The sequence below is a fragment of the Amblyomma mixtum genome, chromosome 3 (genome assembly GCF_055824585.1).
Source record: "Amblyomma mixtum isolate Tamu chromosome 3, ASM5582458v1, whole genome shotgun sequence".
In the NCBI taxonomy this organism is placed as follows: domain Eukaryota; kingdom Metazoa; phylum Arthropoda; class Arachnida; order Ixodida; family Ixodidae; genus Amblyomma; species Amblyomma mixtum.
In genome coordinates, this window is record NC_143014.1 from 273,813,447 (window position 1) to 273,832,700 (window position 19,254).

Genomic DNA, 19,254 nt, shown 5'->3' on the forward strand with positions numbered 1-19,254 from the left:
TAGTCACCGCTGGTATTGCTAGTAAATTAATGAAACACATTGCCATCCAGCATCGTCAGCCATACTGAATCATCGCCTTTTCAGGCAGCTTTACCAACATTTTTGAATACATAAAATGTGTCATATAGCGCTTGATTCCTGTGCGTGTTATGAATACTGTTACAGTTTTTCCGGTACCTTTTTGCTTTGTCTGTTATTCCTTGTGCTATGCTGAACAATGCCTGAGCTTGCTTTGTGTACCAATGCGTTTGCACAGTTCTTGATTCTTCTTTTGTGCCCAAATGCTAACTCAACTTCGCCTATACTGTACCTTTTATGTCATGTGTTATCGTGTCGCTGCTTTCTTTGAAACATCTCTCCCCCCCCCCCCCCCCCCCCGTGCAATGCCCAGTTCAAAGCCTTTAGGGTAAACAAATAAATAAATGGGGCTTGGCTGCTGACCCGGAAGACGCGGGTTCGATCCCGGTCGCAGCGGTCGCATTTCGATGGCGGCCAAATGCTAGAGGCCCGCGTAGTGTGCGATGTCAGTGAACGTCAAAGAACCTTAGTAGTCGAAATTATCCGGAGCTCTCCACTACGGCGTCCCTCATGGCCTGAGTCACTTTGGTAATTTAAACTCCATAAAACAAAGTAAAGCAAAGCAAAGTGAAGAAAATCAAAAACACCTACAAGAGGACAAGTGAAGGCGCTATGATTGCACAAAACTCCGTATGAAAGGCCACTTCGATTTCGGCGACGACGGAAACGATGATTATGTGCCCGTAGGACCACCGTCCTTGCAGCGACCGAAGGTCACTCAGCACAGGTGGAGACGCAAAGTCTGAAATGCTTAATGGACGAAGTAATCACGATTCGAAGCTTTGACACTCTGAGAGCACATAAAGGAACCTCATTTCACTGACGCCCTGGGTCCTGTGATTCGTGGCTTTAAACGATCAAAACATACACTCTTCTGTCATTCACTGAAACCTAATACACACACCGTGAGACAAGCACACAAAAGAAAGAATTTGGAGGCGCGACGACCCCGGACTGCCTACTGTTTTTTTCTTCTTCTCTTTAATCTCACAGAGCAGGGGAGAGGATGCATGGTGAGGGGGGTTGGGAGAGCGGTGCGACGGAAGCCTCCTCAGAGAGGGGTGGAACGGAGATTTGCCGTTTCCATTGTACGATTCTAATTGAATAAAACGGCGGGGTCCCCGGATCGGGCGGGTAAACAGGCTGCACAGCGGCGCGGGTTTTAAAGGAGACCCGGGGAGAGGGCTTATAACTCGCGCCCATTGAGACGTGTGCCCCCTGACGCAGCGGAGCAGCCTCCTTGACTTTTTCCACTCGTAGCTCGAGTTCGTTTTGCGCTCGGTCTGTACGTCAGCTTCGGTTCTCTCGAATCGGCGTTTTCCGCCCGCGTGAGGGGTGGGAGCCGGCGTTTTTGGCAGCCGTGGGACAGACTCGGTGGCGCGCCTCTGTTTGGGTTCTCTGTACGTCACAATGGCAAGAGAGGAGAAGGCGAAAGTCAAGAGGCTTAAACCCTCCCTACTGCGCCGCGCGTGGTAGTACCCGTTTCTTTCCACACCCAGCCTCCGTCTGTCTTTCTTTCAACGCTTTTCTCTGAACGCGCAGAGATCACACGCGCGCACTGCTTCGCTGGAGGACGATAAGTGCGCAATTCACGCTTCGAGGCAAAAGAAGCGACAGATGATCGCGGCGACACGTCGCGCCCTCGTGGCCGAGTGCTTGCCCGGGCATGAACTGCGAGTGTTCCGCGCGACCTGGGGCCCGGGCTGCTTGAATGCAGAGTTTTGCCAGGGCGGCGAGCTCGAACGGAGATTTGGCGCTGAAGAGGTGGCGGTTCGCGGGGTCCTCAGAGTCGTGAAGTGTGGTTCTTGAACAGCATGCGTTTGCAAACAAGCCGGAGGAATATCGAAGGGAACGGTTTGTGAAACGAGACGACTGAAGGGGCCTGGCGCCGCGCCAGGGAATCGTCCGCACAGACAGCAGAAGTGCAAACGAGGTTCCTTAAATGGAATGGCGGTGCTTCGTGAGGTTCTAGTCCAAGCAGACAAGTTTCAAATTAGTGGCTCAGCCAGAACATTTAAACGAAAAAAGCCCGGCTCATGTCACGCAGTAGGCATTCTTTCTTCATTGCCCGTGGTCAAAGCTGTCTTTTCAAACATATTACTATTAGCAATAAGAGGTTTCTGACTCTTAGGAGAGTCAGAAAACTCTCAAAATGCGAGAACCGGCACCGAGTGGGCGTACAGTATTCGGCGCCTCCTAAAAGCTGGAGACGTGTGCTCAGTGCACATATCACTTAACGAAGACATCTGAAGACTAAATGGATTAAAATTAATGCCTCCAGGAGGTTTCGTACAAGTGAAATTGTCAGGACTTGGGCAGCAACCTAGGGCCGAGAATTTAACGGTAAAAACACTTGAGCTTAAAGTATAATATACATAAATGAATGCATCTGTGAGCACCGCGTCGCGCGCAGCACTCACCCTTTCGTTAATAACAAAGGAAAAAAATAGTGCGCGTTCAGTGAACACACCAATTTCACCTCAGCAACGGAATCAGCACTCATAGTCTGTTTACTGGTATGTTAGTGCTGTAAATTTGCAATTGGCACGCTGTATCTCAGAAGCTGGTCAGCCCTTTCGAGGTTATATAGATTGCTTAAGACCGGTTTTTTGCTATTTCAAGGAATCAATGACGTCTGGACGCAGTTAAATGTTAATACCTCTCGCATAGCAGAACAGTGGCTAAGATCTCTGAGCCAGCGTTTTTTTTAACCCTTAGAAATTTGCAATTAGATATCGCATTATTCTTTCGCACCTTTCTCGTTCACGTAGCAAAAACAGAAAGAAAGATTAGCTCTACAAACTGCCTTGTTTTGCATTGCGGGGAATGCATATAACGACCTAGAGGTTTAATTTTTTTTCTCTGCTAAGAGCATGACATGCATCACAGCTCGGCAGTAAAAGCTCTGGAAAATGATAACTTAAGAATACCTCAAATCTGCTTGATTATTCAAGAGCTTTTAAGGCGAAAGCCTTACTAGCCCCATTAAGAGAAAAGCCTGTGTGCGTGTGTGCGTGCACTGTGTGTGCGTGCGTGCACTGTACTGCCGCATGCAGTACAGAAAATCCCAGCGATGGCAAGAAAATAGGCCGGCGTCATCAAGCGGCCGTAGGACGCACGCAGCAAGCTGAGCACAGCCATTCCAGATCACACAATTTTGTTCGTCCATATATACCCCCTTACTGGAGGACCTCAAAGAGGGGCCAGTTTTCCTGACTACATTCGTACCAAAACTGAGAGCAACCGTTCGCCGTGCAGCGTTTCGGGTGGTGTCATACGATTTCTCGTTGCATATAGCTTGCATGTGCTAGTCAAGTTGGAGGCTAGCTTGCGATTGGGTTTCGAACCGACGAGATATGCGCCTTCAATTGTATGACTTACCAGACTGCCTCTTCCCTTAAGGCGCCGTTGAGGGGTCCACCGAGATTTGAGTCCGTTACTGCATGCGCCATTTCCTTTCCTCAAAGACCAGTTTCATATAAAATTGGGACGCAAGCGTGCGTCATGCAGCCTTCCGGTTGTACGAGGAGTCCTCGTTGCACATAGCATACATCTGCTAGTCAAGTTTGAGGCTAGCTCACGACGGGTATTCTGAGTGTCCGAGTGCGTCGCTCGGATCTTTGTGGATGCAGCGTATGTGGAACCAGCGTTCAGAGGCGCGTCTTCATTCCTCTTCTCAGTGGACGACCTGCGTCGAGTTCGAACGTTCACCATGACACACTAATGCTCTCGCCTTCACAGCACGTAAGTAGTCTTAGGGCCCTCTCAATTATTTACTTATTTTTTAATGAGAAAGCATTATATCTCTCATTGGCAACGAAACCCGCCAAAGACCGTCAGTAGCCTTAAGTGCCCTTCGTAATTTTTATTTTGAATTTTGAATGCCCCAAGGGCTCCGCAGGGCATTAGGGGGGGGGGGGGGGGGGGGGGGGACACAGCATGATACAATAAAAAGTGCGATGCAAAGCAATAGAAAACAAAAATAAAAAAACATTCACAGCAAAAACAAAGCAAATACGAAGTAAATACAAGGGCAATAATATAAAGCAGTACACAAGAAAATCACGGTGCGGTTAAAGAAAGCAAACAGTGTTATACCACGGTGCCGGATCTGAGGAACGGCGTTAATGTGGTTTGGAAACTATTTGGTTCAGTAATGCTGACTAAGGTGGCTGGTAAAAAATTCCGTTCTTCCATTGAAAATACAAAGGAAGAATTTGATTTTTTTTTGCACGTGAGAAAATCGGGGACACCTTGTGCGCATGGTCCACGCGACTGGAAATGTGTCATTCCTGGTAGATATGGGAGGAGGCGAACGATTAATCACTGCAGTAAAGTAAGTGAAAGATTAATGATAGGCGGGAGAGTTTCTGTCGCCTGCTGAGGCATGAAAGATTGAGAGATGTTTTCATTTCCGAAACGCACTAACTAGCGGAGTAGGAGCAAAAAATGAATCCAGCAGCCTTATTTTGGACTTATGCAAGGCGTGTTGTTAGATTAGCGTTATTGGGGTGACATGTTACTGAAGCACATTGTAATGTTGCTCTGACCAGGGACACGTAAGCGTGAAGTTTGGTGTTAACGGTAGCAAGCAACAAAAGACTCCTAAGATGGCGAAATTTCATAAGTGCCATTGCTAGTGAAATATTTGACGTGAGTGTGGCAACTAAGGTCAGAAGTCAGAAACTCGTCCAAAATGATTAAAATTGGAAACCCAGTGATTAGCACAGTTGTTCATTATATAGGTATTAAACGAAAAGTTGAAGAGGATAGAGAATGCCGTATGTTTGGTCTTGCTAACGTTTATTTCCATCTGCCACACCTGACAAAATGCTGCTATTTTTTTTAAATCTGTCTGCAAGGCAACAGCGCCGTTATGGCTAGTTATGTGCCGGTGAGTAACACTGTCATCCGCTAAAATACGTATCGCTGAGTTGCTGTTAACCGTTATGTCGTTCCAGAAACAATAAAGGGCCTAGCATGGACCGCTACGGTACGCCAGATTGAATGACATCCAGCAAACTTTCCCATGTATATATAATATGTCGCAGCAGCAGAAACAGCAGCAGACTGCGAAATTGTGTTTCATGCATATGCGGTGCTCTTTTAGTCGTCTCATTGTCGTCTTGCATTCTATAGTGCAGTAAACAGAATGGCCCACCGATGGAGCTTGTTTTCATTCTTTTTTTCTTTTTCGTTGCCATTTAGGCCACTTTGCGAACCAGGGTGGGTGTATGCGTATATATTATCAGGTGTTTCAGGGAAGAATTTAAGTCATTCTCAAAAATAGGTTTTTAGGTAAAAATGTCGCTTTTTCAGCACAGTATTACCAGTGTTGGCGGACACCAGAAAACCGCCGAATCGTTTAAGTACTGAGCTTGGTAACTAATCTTTAATAATTAACTTTTTAACTATTAGAGTTAGGCTCTTGTTGCAATTAGAGATTTGTAGCCGGTCGTTAGCAATAGCCATATTAGTTTATATAATTCAGAAAACGCAATTTCCCTTGGCGCTGTTTCTCGACAAAATTTGGATTCTTTTACTAGTTAGGTGCACAAGAAATATTTCTTTGCCTGCATGCTTTTTTAAACCTCAAGTACTTTCAACGACGTCGCCAAATTTTGTCGAGCCACAGCGCCGAGGATAATCGCGTTTCCGGAGTTCTAAAAACTGATATGGCTATTATTAAGGACCGGCTACAAATAACGAATGGCAACCAGTTGCCTAGCTGTGATAGTTAAAAAGTTAATTATCAGAAATTAGTTAACCAGCTTACTAGTTAAGACAATTAACCTGCTTTCCGGTGTGCTCCAGCACTGGTAATACTACGCCGCAAAAGCCATATTTTTACCCCAAACTGCCTATTTTTGAAGACTACTTGGAATCTTCCCTTAAACACCTGTTGGTATACAGTCCTCTCCTCAATAGTTTTCTGGTCTTTTTCTTTCTTGACCACCGCATCTCAAATTTTTGTGGTGGTGTCCATTGCTGAGGAATGGAGAACCTTACAATAGATAAGAATATTCTCTATCGTCACCGTGTTCAGCATGCAGCAGCAGCAAATATCGTTTGTGGTGTCAAATTCTGACGGGTAACGCTTTGTCCTCAAACACCCAGCCCAAGCCTCTAAAAGTAAAGCGCTTCTGTTGGAAATGTCGGAAACTATTTTCTATTAATTTTCTATGTAGCTGTCCTAACAGCTGCAACATCGGTTTGTCCAACATGTTCTTTCAGCAGCGTATATTTTTGAGTGCTGTGCTTTCCGATTTAAGGTTACCATGCTGTCTTTTTTTCACTTGGCGTTTTTGTTTGCTCGCGAGCCATCAAACTCTCCTTTAAAGCGTAAAGCTGATACTACAGAGGCATGAGTGCCTTAACACTTTTACCATCCATCGCCTCTACTTAGATCACAGGTTAATAGTTATGATATATGGACTGATGGTGAATGGCCAAGGAAAGCGAAAAAAATGCGGTATTGCCACATCAGGAAGTATTCTAGTTTACTACGATTGCCTTTCGCAATGTAAATTCTGCATTTTTCTCATTTACTCAAGCGTGAATCAAATCACTAAGGTAATCCCTCTTGAGAAGCCTCCGAGTTGCCGTTTCTGAGCCTCTTGTTCGTCACGTTTATTCTCTATTTTTCCTGCCAGTTTCCCAACTGTTTTCAACTGAACTATTTTTCAACTGGAAACTTTTTTTCCTATTTCTTGCGGCCAAGAGCGCATGTTTCTTACCATGGTTACATGAATGGTACTCGAAGAAGAGTACAGCCGCCAAACTCTGCGCACAACAGAGCGCACCTTCTTTTGCCATTTTTATTGACATACACACGCTACAATTCTGCCGAAGGAAGAAGAAAAAAACGTTTTGGCTCAACGCCTGTGAGACGAGAGCGTAAAGCGGGGAGGCAGCTAAAGCAGCGCACGCATAAGCGAGTCAGGGACAAGAAGGGAACCGAGAAATGCTCGCGGCACTCTTCCCCTGGAGAGCCGTACTACGTGTGGCGGCCGAAGAGCAAGAAAAGAAGAGCAAATCGGATGAACCCTTGCGCCGTCCTCTGGGCAGAGTTGAAATCGAGAAACGTTGTTAGCGTCAGAAGCGCTTTACGCACCCCGTGTCCAAGACGCCCGTGTCCCAGCGGGCCCTTCCCCTCGCCGGCTCCTGTCCCTTTCTTCCCCTACGCGTGGAGGGTCACTGGGCGGCGCGGTCTTCATGCACACGTAGAGTGCCGGCTCGTTGCAGGGACAGAAAACATTATGGCGTTCTTGGGAATGGTGTCATTCCCCTGACGCCACAGTGGGCACCTGGGGACCGGTTGGGCAAGTTCAAGCGGTTTACGAGACAACGGTGTTGGACTAGTTGGTAGAGAGCTTTAGTTTAGTGCCATCAGTGATCCGCGATCAGCTTCCGTGGGAGCTATCTGCACATGCGCAGATGGCTGCGAGGTGCGCATCCCTGCCCTCTGCAGGCACAATGGATCCTCTATATGGACTCTTAGTTGGGCAGCGCGTTCAGGACCCGCCGGCGGAAATGCTGCCATATCGCGAGCATCTGAGGATGCGGGCAGTGGTACCATATGAACCGGTTTCCTGTATCCAAATGGGCCTTCTTCACTTCAGCTTCTATACCTTAAGCTTTACTCTGGTGCGGAGTTCGGGCGGAATGATACTCCAAAATACCAGCTCATTTCGACATAACCACATATATCCGTGCTCATGCAAGCACACCAGCTATAGCTGTGACGTACTTGGTCTGCTATGCCTTTCTCATCCGCAGTATGCAACAGAAAGTTGAAATGATTTTTCTTGTAAAAGACTAATCCCATCACAGAAAATCCCTTATGTTCACACAGTAAAAGCCTCACCCTTCTCATGCATTTTGAGGCATATTTAAGACCCGGTGTCTCAACAAGAACAAAAAGTACTCATGATTTGTTTTATTTCCTTTTCTGTCTTCTTTTCTCAGAACTAGAATTTTGGTCCTCTAACAGATATTGGGTTTGGTATTTTTTTTTATAAAACCATAGTTTGTTTCGCTGTTTTAACAAAATTAAACTCTCATAGAAAAATACCAACTGCGTATCTCCAGTCCTGTAGTTTTTAATTCCGTGGAAGATAAGGCTGTGAAAACATCAGCCATCCATCCGTTCTTATTTTAATAATGAGACAAAACTAATAAAAATGATGTCAGCTATTTGAGTTCAAAGACTCAACATATTTACTTGAGATTATCTTTTACAGAAACAACAAATACTGAAACATCAGTTTACTAGCTATTGTCTATATTGTCAACACCACTACGAATTTAGCGCTTTGCTTGTCAGTTTGCTGCTGTGGGCTCCTTTGTGATCTGCCCTGCTTCTATCCCAGTGAAGTGCTTTCAACGACGGTTCACTTCATCCAACCATATCCCGATGTAGCATCCCGGTGATATCCCAGATGCCCTGGTATATCCCAGGAGAACCACAGGGCGTTAATTCGGGCAGTGCTACCATCAGTGAAGGTGGCTATGTTGATAACTGGGATATGTGTATTGTGCATTGTAAGGATGGCACTCCTAGATACACGCCGCCATGCGACGAGGTTAAATGAATTGTTGGAATTTTGGGTCCAACCGCGGAGACACTTCTTGAAAACCACTGGCTGCACCAGTTGCTGGATACGCTCTGTTAAAGGGACACTGAGGAGAAATTGAAGTTTGCTTGTATGGATAGAATACCAGCCCCTAAACACAAAAACACAACTCTTTCTGAGAACAAAGCTCTTGTAAGGTAGAAAAGAGCCAGAACTAAAATACAGGTATCACCGCCACAGGCAAATCTAAGAAGTGCAAGCGTGATGATGAAATAGGAGAAAAGGTACCATAGATCTCTGAGGCTAAGACACATGCATGAAGTTTACGTGCTTGATCGATAGTGAACTGCATAAGTTTTGTTTTGAAACTAACAGTGCACTTTTATCACACGAGGAAGACCGAAAAACACAGCCTGAATGTTGGAAGTCAAAGAAAACCTGCAATTGGCGACGCAGCAGGCGGCCAGCTGAGTTTCGGTATGTTTTGGGGTGCTTCGCCGCTATGCGTTCTGCGTGCCCGCATGGTGTCGTTATGCGCCTCTATTTACAAGGGCGGAGCAGCGGAGGACAGAGGACCTCCAAGTGCCTCTCTAAGTGCTCCTCGAACGAAGTTCGTGCAACGCCTGCAACTGCGACAAGGAAAAAGAACTGTGTATAGCCATTGTTCAACAAGCCTCCACATTAGCAAACGCACCGCTCAGCTTGTTCGCTTCTTCAACGTACCAAGACGCTGGGCTGCATAACCAGCCCTACGAGGACTATTATTACAGGATTTAAATATGCCCGCACGTACCACTCGCTACACATCAGTCGTGACGGTGGCTTGGCGGTGACAGCGACGCTGCCGACTCCTCGGCGCTAGGACTGTATTACCAGACGCGCCACCTCAGCCCTCAGAAGCATCGCAATCTGTGTGGGGTCGAGGTCGCTGAATGCAGGCTGCAGTTCTTTGCGAGAACTTCATTGTCGAAATTGGGAACGGGATCCATCGTAACGCTAGTGCAAACAAAGCCAAGACGGCTAATAGAGGCCTTCAACATCTGGCCGGCAGCAGCACTCGCTGCCAGCAATCACGGAGTTCTCGTTTCCGTCCCCGCCGCTTTGTCCTATTTCGTCATCAGAGGATCCCGAGTTTGAATCGTAGCAGCGGGAAAAAGTTTTTGAAGTTTGAATCTAAATCTCTTAGCAATAAATGCATGTTTCGGTGCCGGACAAGCGGCAACAAAGCCGCGAAATGCCGAACTGTCTGATTTTACTAAAAAAAAAAATGATAGCGATGTCCTCAGTGTCCCTTTAAGTACAGATTTCGGCTACTGTTTGTGTACAAAAGGCTCGTTCACCATCTGACTCTTGCACGCACCCCGACTGTCGGGATGTTTCCCACAGCCGTTGACAGGGGTCACTGTGGGTGGCCAAAATGTGGAAATATGCTTCCAAAACACAGTCATGCACGTTTTTTTAAGTCTCCTACCAAAAGGGAACGAAAACATTTAAAGTAACCGCACAGGAGTGATGAAATTGCGCGTCTCATTCGTGGGAAGAAGAGCAAGAAGTATAACGTGGCGGCGTCCAATAAAGTAGAATACGTACCTTTTTTCTTTACCTTGCGGCTCTTATAGAATCAGAAGAGCTCAGAAGAAGTGCTAGTTTTCCTTTCGGCATCAGTATGAACGCTAATGAGTGCAGCGCCAAAGAAATCACCCCCTGGCCACTTGGTCTGCACACCGGGCAGATTCTGCAGGGCAGAAGAGTCTCTGAGTAATCTTCAAGTAGGTTTACGATTCCGAATTAGCAGAAAACTAAAATCTGTATTTTTCTAAATTTAGCCCTCCTTTAATGAAATACGCTGCTATTCGCTGTGCCTTATAATTTAAGTCGTGAGAATCTTGTTTTGTTCCATATCGTATTTTTACTGCTTATCAAATTACGTTGTCGCTTTATTCTGCTGTGAGCGCGCGCTGCTGTCGTTCTTTTCCCGCGCCGTCACTATTCCAAAGCTGCCTGTAAGAACCCAAAGCAAGGAGTGGCTCCTGCCTTCAGCTTAGAAAAGAACGGTACAAAGCTCAGGGCCGTATATAAAAAATCGCTAACCGAATTTTATGTTATTTATCCCTTCGGAAACGTTGCTTATTGCGTCTAAACTCACATTTTCCTCAACATTTCGCATGGACGGCGAGAACATTTTAATGTTTCCCTAAAAATAATTTGTTGTTGAGATGCACTGTAGCTCAGAGGAGTCAGCAGGAACGGGTGGGTAAACTCCACGGCAATTCTTGATCTATTCGCACAAAAGAACGGTGGCGGCCGAGTGCAAGAAACAGCCACTCGCGTCGTCGCAGTCGTGCAGTTGTGCTGCGACAAGGTGTACGGCTACTCGATGACTTCCCGGATGTGTTAGGGGGATCCTGGGAACGGAGCACCGCGCGCGGCATTGCGGAGGTACTGCACACTGAAACCGCCTCAGAATGTGCTTTCCCCGCGAGCAACCCGATATCGCCAGAGGAGCGGATGGCACGAGCGTGCATGCTGGCAGGTTAGCGGATGCTTGAGCTCGTTTACAAGCGACGCTACAGATTTTGCTGCTCAGACGAAGAGCTCTGCTGCCGTACGTTGATGATGGCTCAAAGGGGCCTCCTAACTCCGGCCGTGCCTCTTGCCAATAGGCTTAAGATGCATGCACTGCTGAGCCTGTAAGCAAAAAGTTTCAGTTAGAGGAAACTGTCGGTCGCAACGAATGTCGCACTGACCACGTTCATCCAGAGACTACGCGCGTGACTCCGTCCTCCTCTCACTTTTCACTTCATCCTGCCTCAGCCCGAAAAATAAAAGAAGTGCGTGCTTTGAAAAAGAGATCCGCGTGCTTTCAATTTTGCTTCAAATGTTTCTCTTCCTTATAACTAAAAACAAAATGTGCACATGAATGCAGAAGAGCATGCAAGGTCGCTGGTAGTAGATTTCTTTCATTGTCCCCTTTCGTGATTACACAACTGCGCTACTGTTCGCAAGTCTCTAATGTAGTGAGGTACTACATACAACTTGCGGGCACGCAGAATGAATAATTATTTTACACAGACAGAAAACTTAAGGTATACAATGCACTCGTAACACCAATAAAAGGGAGGTCCTAACTTGGTACTTAGTGGAACTGCAACCCACGCCTATTCTGGTATGAAAGAGAAGGGGGTGGCAACGGGAGAGGGAAAAAATATTAAGTAGTTTGGCCGTAGCTGTTGTTAATTTCGTTCTTCAAGTTTCGCGATAATTTTCGCATTAAAGTCTCTCGTTCATTTTACGTGTCTTCGAACAGCCCGCCGGAGCGCATGAATTATTCGCGCGGCCGACGGGCAAGAAGAGCCTTCAATTGCAAAAGCGCAAACCCGAAGCGAAGCGTCAACGCCCCTCCGAATTAAGAGCACTGCACGCAGTAGCGCCCCGCAACTAATATGCATGAGATGCAAAACGCAAAGCCCACGTTCTCGTTTAAGAGGACGCCCTTGTAGGTGTATATAAATATACGCGCATTTATCTACCAGCGAGGCGCGCGTATGTATAAATGCGGACGCGGGGGAGGCAGCGCGCTTTTACACTGTCGGCTTCCACGTTTAATTTATTTCCCATCTGGGCGCTGAGCGCGCGAAAGGCGCGGACGGCCTTTCATCTCGATTGCCCCACGTCGATTTCTGCTCTCGTCGGGCCGGCACCCATTACTCCGCAAAATCGACTTTATAGGCTCGCGTAGGCGACGAAAACATTTACGATACATCGGCTAGGTGTAACGCACACACACACGCGCACTGGCGGATGGAAGCAAGAGAACGCTCTTGGCGGCGCTCGCCCAAGAGACGGCGGCAAACGCGGCTGAAAGGGAGGCGCGTCGCCGCAAGACGGCGAGAAAGGCGCCGCCTCGCCTCGTCGTCTTCGCTTGCCTGACCCCTCGATCGGTCGGCAACGCAGAAAGCCAAACTTCGTTAAGCAGCGCTAAAAGCGCCGCATGCAGCGTTGTTAGGGCTGGCCCCTTTCCGCCATATTGATCGCGAGCTGCGGAGAGTGAAGCAGGCGAGGACGGCGGAGAGACATCGCTGCGCGGAGCGACCGGCCGCCAATTTGCGGAGCGGAGGACCGAGCGGAGCTGGAGGCAGGGTGGGCGGCCGAAGGGTGGTTTTGCGGTGCTCTAAAAAAAAAAAAAGGAAAGTGAATTTGGCTTTTCAGGGACTGCCTGCGTTTCTGCACCCGAACGCTCATATTGAAAGAGCGAAGATATACCTCACACGTGGAAACGGTGACGGCTCACAAAACCGCGTATAGGAGAAAATTCGTGAGATATGTACGCTGGCGGCACAGCCACAAAACCAGAACTAGCTTAGAGTCTATGGCCTGAGTCCTACTGAAGTTGCTCATGTGCTGGACTGACAGGGCTCAAATGCAATTCGTCAAAATCATGAATTGTATAACATACTCGGCAGTTCTGGACGTTTGTCCACTATCGTCGCCTGGCGCCACTTGGACCCCCCCCCCCCCCCCCCCCCCCCCCCCCCCCCCCCCCCCCCCGTAACACAATGGTAGGCCAGCCTTAATGAAATGCGCAAGAACTGGGGAATGGCGAAGTTTAGAAACCTATGACGCCTCATGTCCAAGGCTGCTCTTTTCAACCTATCGACAAAATCCATTAGTTCTGTTAAGTTGTGAAAATTGTTGTTATGCAATTTCACTGTGCATGGTAAAGCGCATCGCATTTCTGTTTTAATTTCACTTCATTGCTCAACTGTATCAATTATTTTCTGTAATGTACAACATCATCATATACAAGAGATTTTTCTATTAAATAACTAATTGCGACGTTTGGAGGAACATGCACTGACTCCTTGTATGTACTATGTATGGTGGTAAAATCGCGGCAGGTCAGTCTGCTGTTTGAAGTAGCTGTTCGGGGAAGTTAGTTCGGCATTCTTGGTGGCAGGCACAGGGCTTAACTACGATGAAGGGAATGCAGGAAGACACACAGGCAGACGGACGGACGGACGGACGGACGGACGGACGGACGGACGGACGGACGGACGGACGGACAGACAGACAGACAGACAGACAGACAGACAGACAGACAGACAGACAGACAGACAGACAGACAGACAGACGGACGGACGGACGGACGGACGGACGGACGGACAGACAGACAGACAGACAGACAGACAGACAGACAGACAGACAGACAGACAGACGGACAGACGGACGGACGGACGGACGGACGGACGGACGGACGGACGGACGGACGGACGGACAGCCGGACAGCGTGCTTTCTTGCGTCTTGGGCTCTGTGCCTACCACCAAAAAGCTAAGTAGTTTCATTTGGTCGGGGACACTCACCAACGTACAGCCGGCAGAGACAGACAGACAGACAGACAGACAGACAGACGGACGGACGGACGGACGGACGGACGGACGGACGGACGGACGGACGGACGGACGGACGGACGGACGGACGGACGGACGGACGGACGGACGGACGAACAGCGTGCTTTCTTGCGTCTTGGGCTCTGTGTCTCCCACTAAAAAGCTAAGTAGTTTCACACCTGCTCGGGGACACTCCCCAACGTACAGCCGGCAGCAAATGTTTACGGGGCGCGTGTGCAAATTTAGAGTCGGATTTCCTCGCGACCCAGTCTTCGATAATAGCGGATGGAACACGCACATCCCCTCGTAACTGAAGCAGGCATTTCAGGCGATGCTGTCTTGCGTGACTGCGCCGACATATATTTTTCACCATACACCCACCCGCATCCGGTAAACTTATGCTGTCTACTGTACACATGATTAACAGCTAATGGTAATTTGTTTATTGTGCACGGCGCTCCATGTCACCTCATTTGACGCATACCTTAGACGTGCTCTTAGTTTATGAAGTGGACTCGACTAAATTCCAGATTTGCGGGAGAAAGGGAGAGGCTCGCAGACTTCGCCATGCCTCGGGAGGGACAGCGATGGCTCTGCCATCTGGACTGCTTCTGTTCGCCGCTGTATCCACTGCCAGGTCTCTAGCTGCGTCTCATGACCGGAAGTGGCACATTTTCGAAAGCGATGACGTGTTCCTTAGGGCTCACCACTGTGGTGTTGGCCGGGCGTCCGAGTGAAGGGAGCCGAGACTTGGGGCTGGCAGTGGCGGAAGAGTCCGACGGAAGAGAGCTTATATTCAGAACACACGGGAATTTATAAGCTCGGATCACGTGGACAATAAATAACCAATACAATAGCACACGCACGCACGTACGCGCACGCACGCACGCGCGCGCACACACACACACGCACACACACACATACACACACGCATACACACACGCACACACACGTATATACACGCACACACGCACACAGACACGCGCGCAGTATGAAGACAAACCTTTAAACAACCACTCGGGGCACGGGGAACGTTCTCATTGGTTGGCAGGTAGAAGTTTCTGGCTGTTTTCGGGATGGTTCGGTTTCAGAACTTTCGTTCTAAGATACATTTCACGAGGTACACAGTACATTCTACAAAGTGATGAATAGTTCAAAGTGAATGAAGAATCAGATAAAAAAATTAATTGACCATAGAAACTTCGCGACAAGTGTAGATGATTGTTCTAAAGTTTGGCTCCGTTCCACATCTAGGTTCTGTTTCACGAAACTAATGACTCCGCATATCGCTCTGAATTGCTTCGACGTCGAAGCGAATTCGTGAGACGTAAATGTGAACACCTATCTCGGAAGAAAAGGGAGGTTCTGTTTACGTTTGAAGGTGAAAGAGTGAGATGTCTCAGAAAGTGCGCATGCGCGCAAGCAGGCGCGCACATTCGATCTTTCTGATCTCGGTGCAGTTCCTGCAGTCTCAATGACCTCCCATTTCTCGGACTGCTCTTCCTTGTATAATTACAGGTAACGCGAAACAGGCAGCAAAGGAAACACTGTCTAATTCACTAAAAACGTTCTTTGGCTTCAAATATGGCTTCTTTCTTCAAATATACGCTTGTTGTCCGCGTCAAGGGGGTCCTGTGTGTATCGTCATCGCTAAAGTGGGAACGATTAGAGGAAAAAAATAAAGCCGGAATGCGTAACATGGTTATTATATCACATCAACTACTTCCAAGCAGTAATGAAAGGAAAATAAAGCATATGGACTTCTCTGTTCTAGTTTAGTTTATTTCACGCACAGTCCGGCACAAAACTATAATTTGGAGTTTTTCGTGGGGTGTAAAACAGCCTTTGTATTTGCGGGCCAATAACAATATTTAGGGAAACGGGCTGGCTAGAATGGACAGCTGCGGAAGCCAACGCGTTTAATAAAGAAATCGATCCTTTTGCACATATATAAAGTCAGATTCAGTGATAATGCACTGAGAATGCATAATGGCCATGACGTAGCGTAATTTGTTACAAACATTGCGGAGGGCACTCAAGAATACTTACGTGCTTTCAATGGAAAAGAGTTTTTTGTTATTTGCTTTTTTATTTTTTAAATTTTTTCCATTACTTTCTAATAACACACCTACTCATTAGTATACAATCGTAAGGCAATGCATGCGCTAGGTTCACCCTTGTTTCATAAGAAACAACGCGGTTTTGTGGCCTACGGGCTGCGTGCTCGCCTCGCGGTCTGAGAATCCTGCGCTCCATTTGCCGCACCTTCAGAAGATTTTTTTTTTTTTTTTTACTTTCTGATACCACGGTGCCGTCATTTGGGATCTTTGGGGCCACTGCTGATGGTCATAGCCGACGCCGGGTTCCGTTGCCGATGAGCGATATAATACTTTCACCGTTTGCTACAGCTGTGTAAAAAAGTGTGGTCTATTTCATTAGCAGAGTGGACACTGCGAAGGCAACCATTGTCGGCAGTGATCAGCTGGAGTGGTGAAAGTCACAGTACTGCGACTTTTCTTAGGCTTCTGGTTGCTGATGAGACACACCACGTGAGTGTTCCCAGTGGAGTTTCTTGAAGGCAAGGCGTCCTTTGAGTGCCTGGTGTGAACCGTCGCAACCCCGCTCCACTCGACCACTCGTCTAGTCTCGGCGGAGGCGGGAAGAGGAGACCGAAGAAGCGAGGCGACCAGGGCGTCCACAGGAGGAGCACGGGTTGTCGTGGCTCAAGCCGCGGCTCCGGTCCGTACACCGACCGTCGGAAGGGGGAGGGAAGGGGAACGGAGGGAAGGGAAGTCTGTCTCGCGAGGGAGAAAGAAAGAACGTATAAAAAGGTTTGTCCGGGTCATCGGGGTACCGCTAATGGACAATTTCCAGCACAAGCGATCCAATATACCTTCGCGATTCGCCGCCGGGCGCGGCGGTGCAGTGGGGGGAAGCCCGCGTTGCCGGGGCAACGCCCCGTCGGCGCGCCTCCCCTCCGTCGGGCGGCCAACGGGGGCGCGAGGGTGCCCCAATCGAAGCAGAACGCGGGGCCCTGAAGCGGAGGGGAGGCAGGTGGATAGAGGCCGCAAATGCACCACCGGCATTAACACCACGGGCACCGGCAGCCCACCTTGCAGAGTCCCAGTGATCATCCTCTTGCCAGTCGAGGGGACCGAGAAAACCGCAAAGTTGTCCCTTTCTTTTGCACCATGGGTGAAAATAACAACAGTGCACTGATGGGTGCGCTTCGTTAGGAAGGTGTGAAAAGCACCACAGCAGTCATTTACTGCGCCTTTGAAAACTGCCGAGGGTCGTGTGGAGTTAGTGCAGGAACGATTATTTCTCATGAGCAGCGCAGTCTCTTCACTTGCAATCCAGCACGGAGCTGGCGAATTCAGGTCCGGCCTATTCCGGCAAGCTTGATGAGAGTTTCCTAATCGTTCGCTAAAGCTACCTTTGACACTTTCAGCAGACGCTGCAGGTGGTTATTAGGGGCGGTTCAACGAAACAAATGGCCTCCAACGAAATTATATTGACTTTTTTTATGTGTGTGTGTGTCCAGAGGCACCGGTAATGAGACCCCTGGTAGCCTCGCCCAATCCTGAGCGTAAGCTCAGCACTGCAGCAGATGGTACAGATAGCAATAAAAAAAAAAAGAAAAACACTTTGTGGGCCACTATAGCGAGGCTATAGGGAGTCTATATACCCGTAGCCTGGGCACGCAGACGGAAACTGAGAGATACTCTGGTTTGGGCCAAATTTGGGTTCTGATGAAATGGTCTTATTTGAGAAGCCAAGCCGGCTTTTATGCCCAGAAAGGTGTGCCCTATTGTAGCATTGCTAGGCTTTTATCTGCTTTCTGTTTTAACCCGCGACACTCTTTTGCCAGGATTATTGCGACTGTATTTTTGCTAGGCCTAGTTAAATCAACCGGCCTCTGCCTGCTTTTAAGCTGTTTTATCTTCTTTTTTTAGTTGTTTGTGTTCAATTTTTTATCCGTCTAATATTTTCTTTTGGATTCGTCTATATTTTATTTTTATTCATTGTTTTCCGCCTGCGCAAAATTAGGTCGGTGATTTTCTGGCTTTTTTCGCTGTTCTCACCGATAGCCACGAAGCGTGCGTAGCTCACAGAATTTTGATAATATTTATGCAGCCATGCATTTTTGGCCTCCGTCTTGCTCTTTTCGCATTTTCATCCGAATTCTGAGCCTCTCCGCAAGTCCGTTCCTGGTACAGGGTGCCCCATTGCCAGCGTCGCTTTTCGATGTTGATCTGTAAAAAGGCTTCGATGACCTGCAGCAGCACCGCGGTTTCGTGCTTCAGAGGCGCAAAATTGCTGCTTTACGCAAATATATTTTGGTGCTGCTAAATTGAGCCCGTGCTCCAGTACGACGCTGGTGTCTTCACTCTGTTTTCTGCTGATTTTCCGAGGCCCTAGTTGATAAGACAATTGCTTAACAATCGATCGTTTTGACAAGTGCCTAATGCGTTTTAAACGAGAAAGTTGTGTCAGTACTCTTTTTGGTAGAATAAGTGTTATGCTATTAATGAAGAAATCCGTCCCTGCAGCTTCCGCCTTATACTTGTAAAAAAGCGGCCGTTTTTTACTTTCTTCTCGGCAATCGTTCTTATCGCGCAGGGACGCGCAGTCATTGCCGCCAAGCGCTTGGAAGCGCCTCTCGAACGCTCTGTGCGTGTCTGCGTAGGGGTCACAAGTAGTTAGCTTAGGCGCGATAGCAGTTCGCCTTATGATCGGTGGTCAGCTGGACCATACCTGTGCAGGAAGCGATTAAGAAAGGGGGAATAGGTTTGGTTTGGTTTATGGGGTTTAACGTCCCAAAGCGACTAAGGCTATGAGAGACGCCGTAGTGGAGGGCTCCGGAAATTTCGACCACCTGGGGTTCTTTAACGTGCACTGACATCGCACAGTACACGGGCCTCTAGAATTTCTCCTCCAAAGAAATTCTAGCCGCCGCGGCCGGGACCGAACCCGCGTCTTTTGGGTCAGCAGCCGAGCACCATAGCCGCTGAGCCACCGCGGCGGCAGAAAGGGGGAATAGGGGCAGAGACATAACACAAGAACAGTACATCATGGCGCTAAACAACGATGACAGCAGAGGCAACGATTATGTTTCCTCTTGCTGAGTTTCGCTCCTTAGGCAGCAAGCATACTAAATTATTCTTGATTGGCGTTTGTCGACAATCTTGCGCAAGATATATCCGCACCG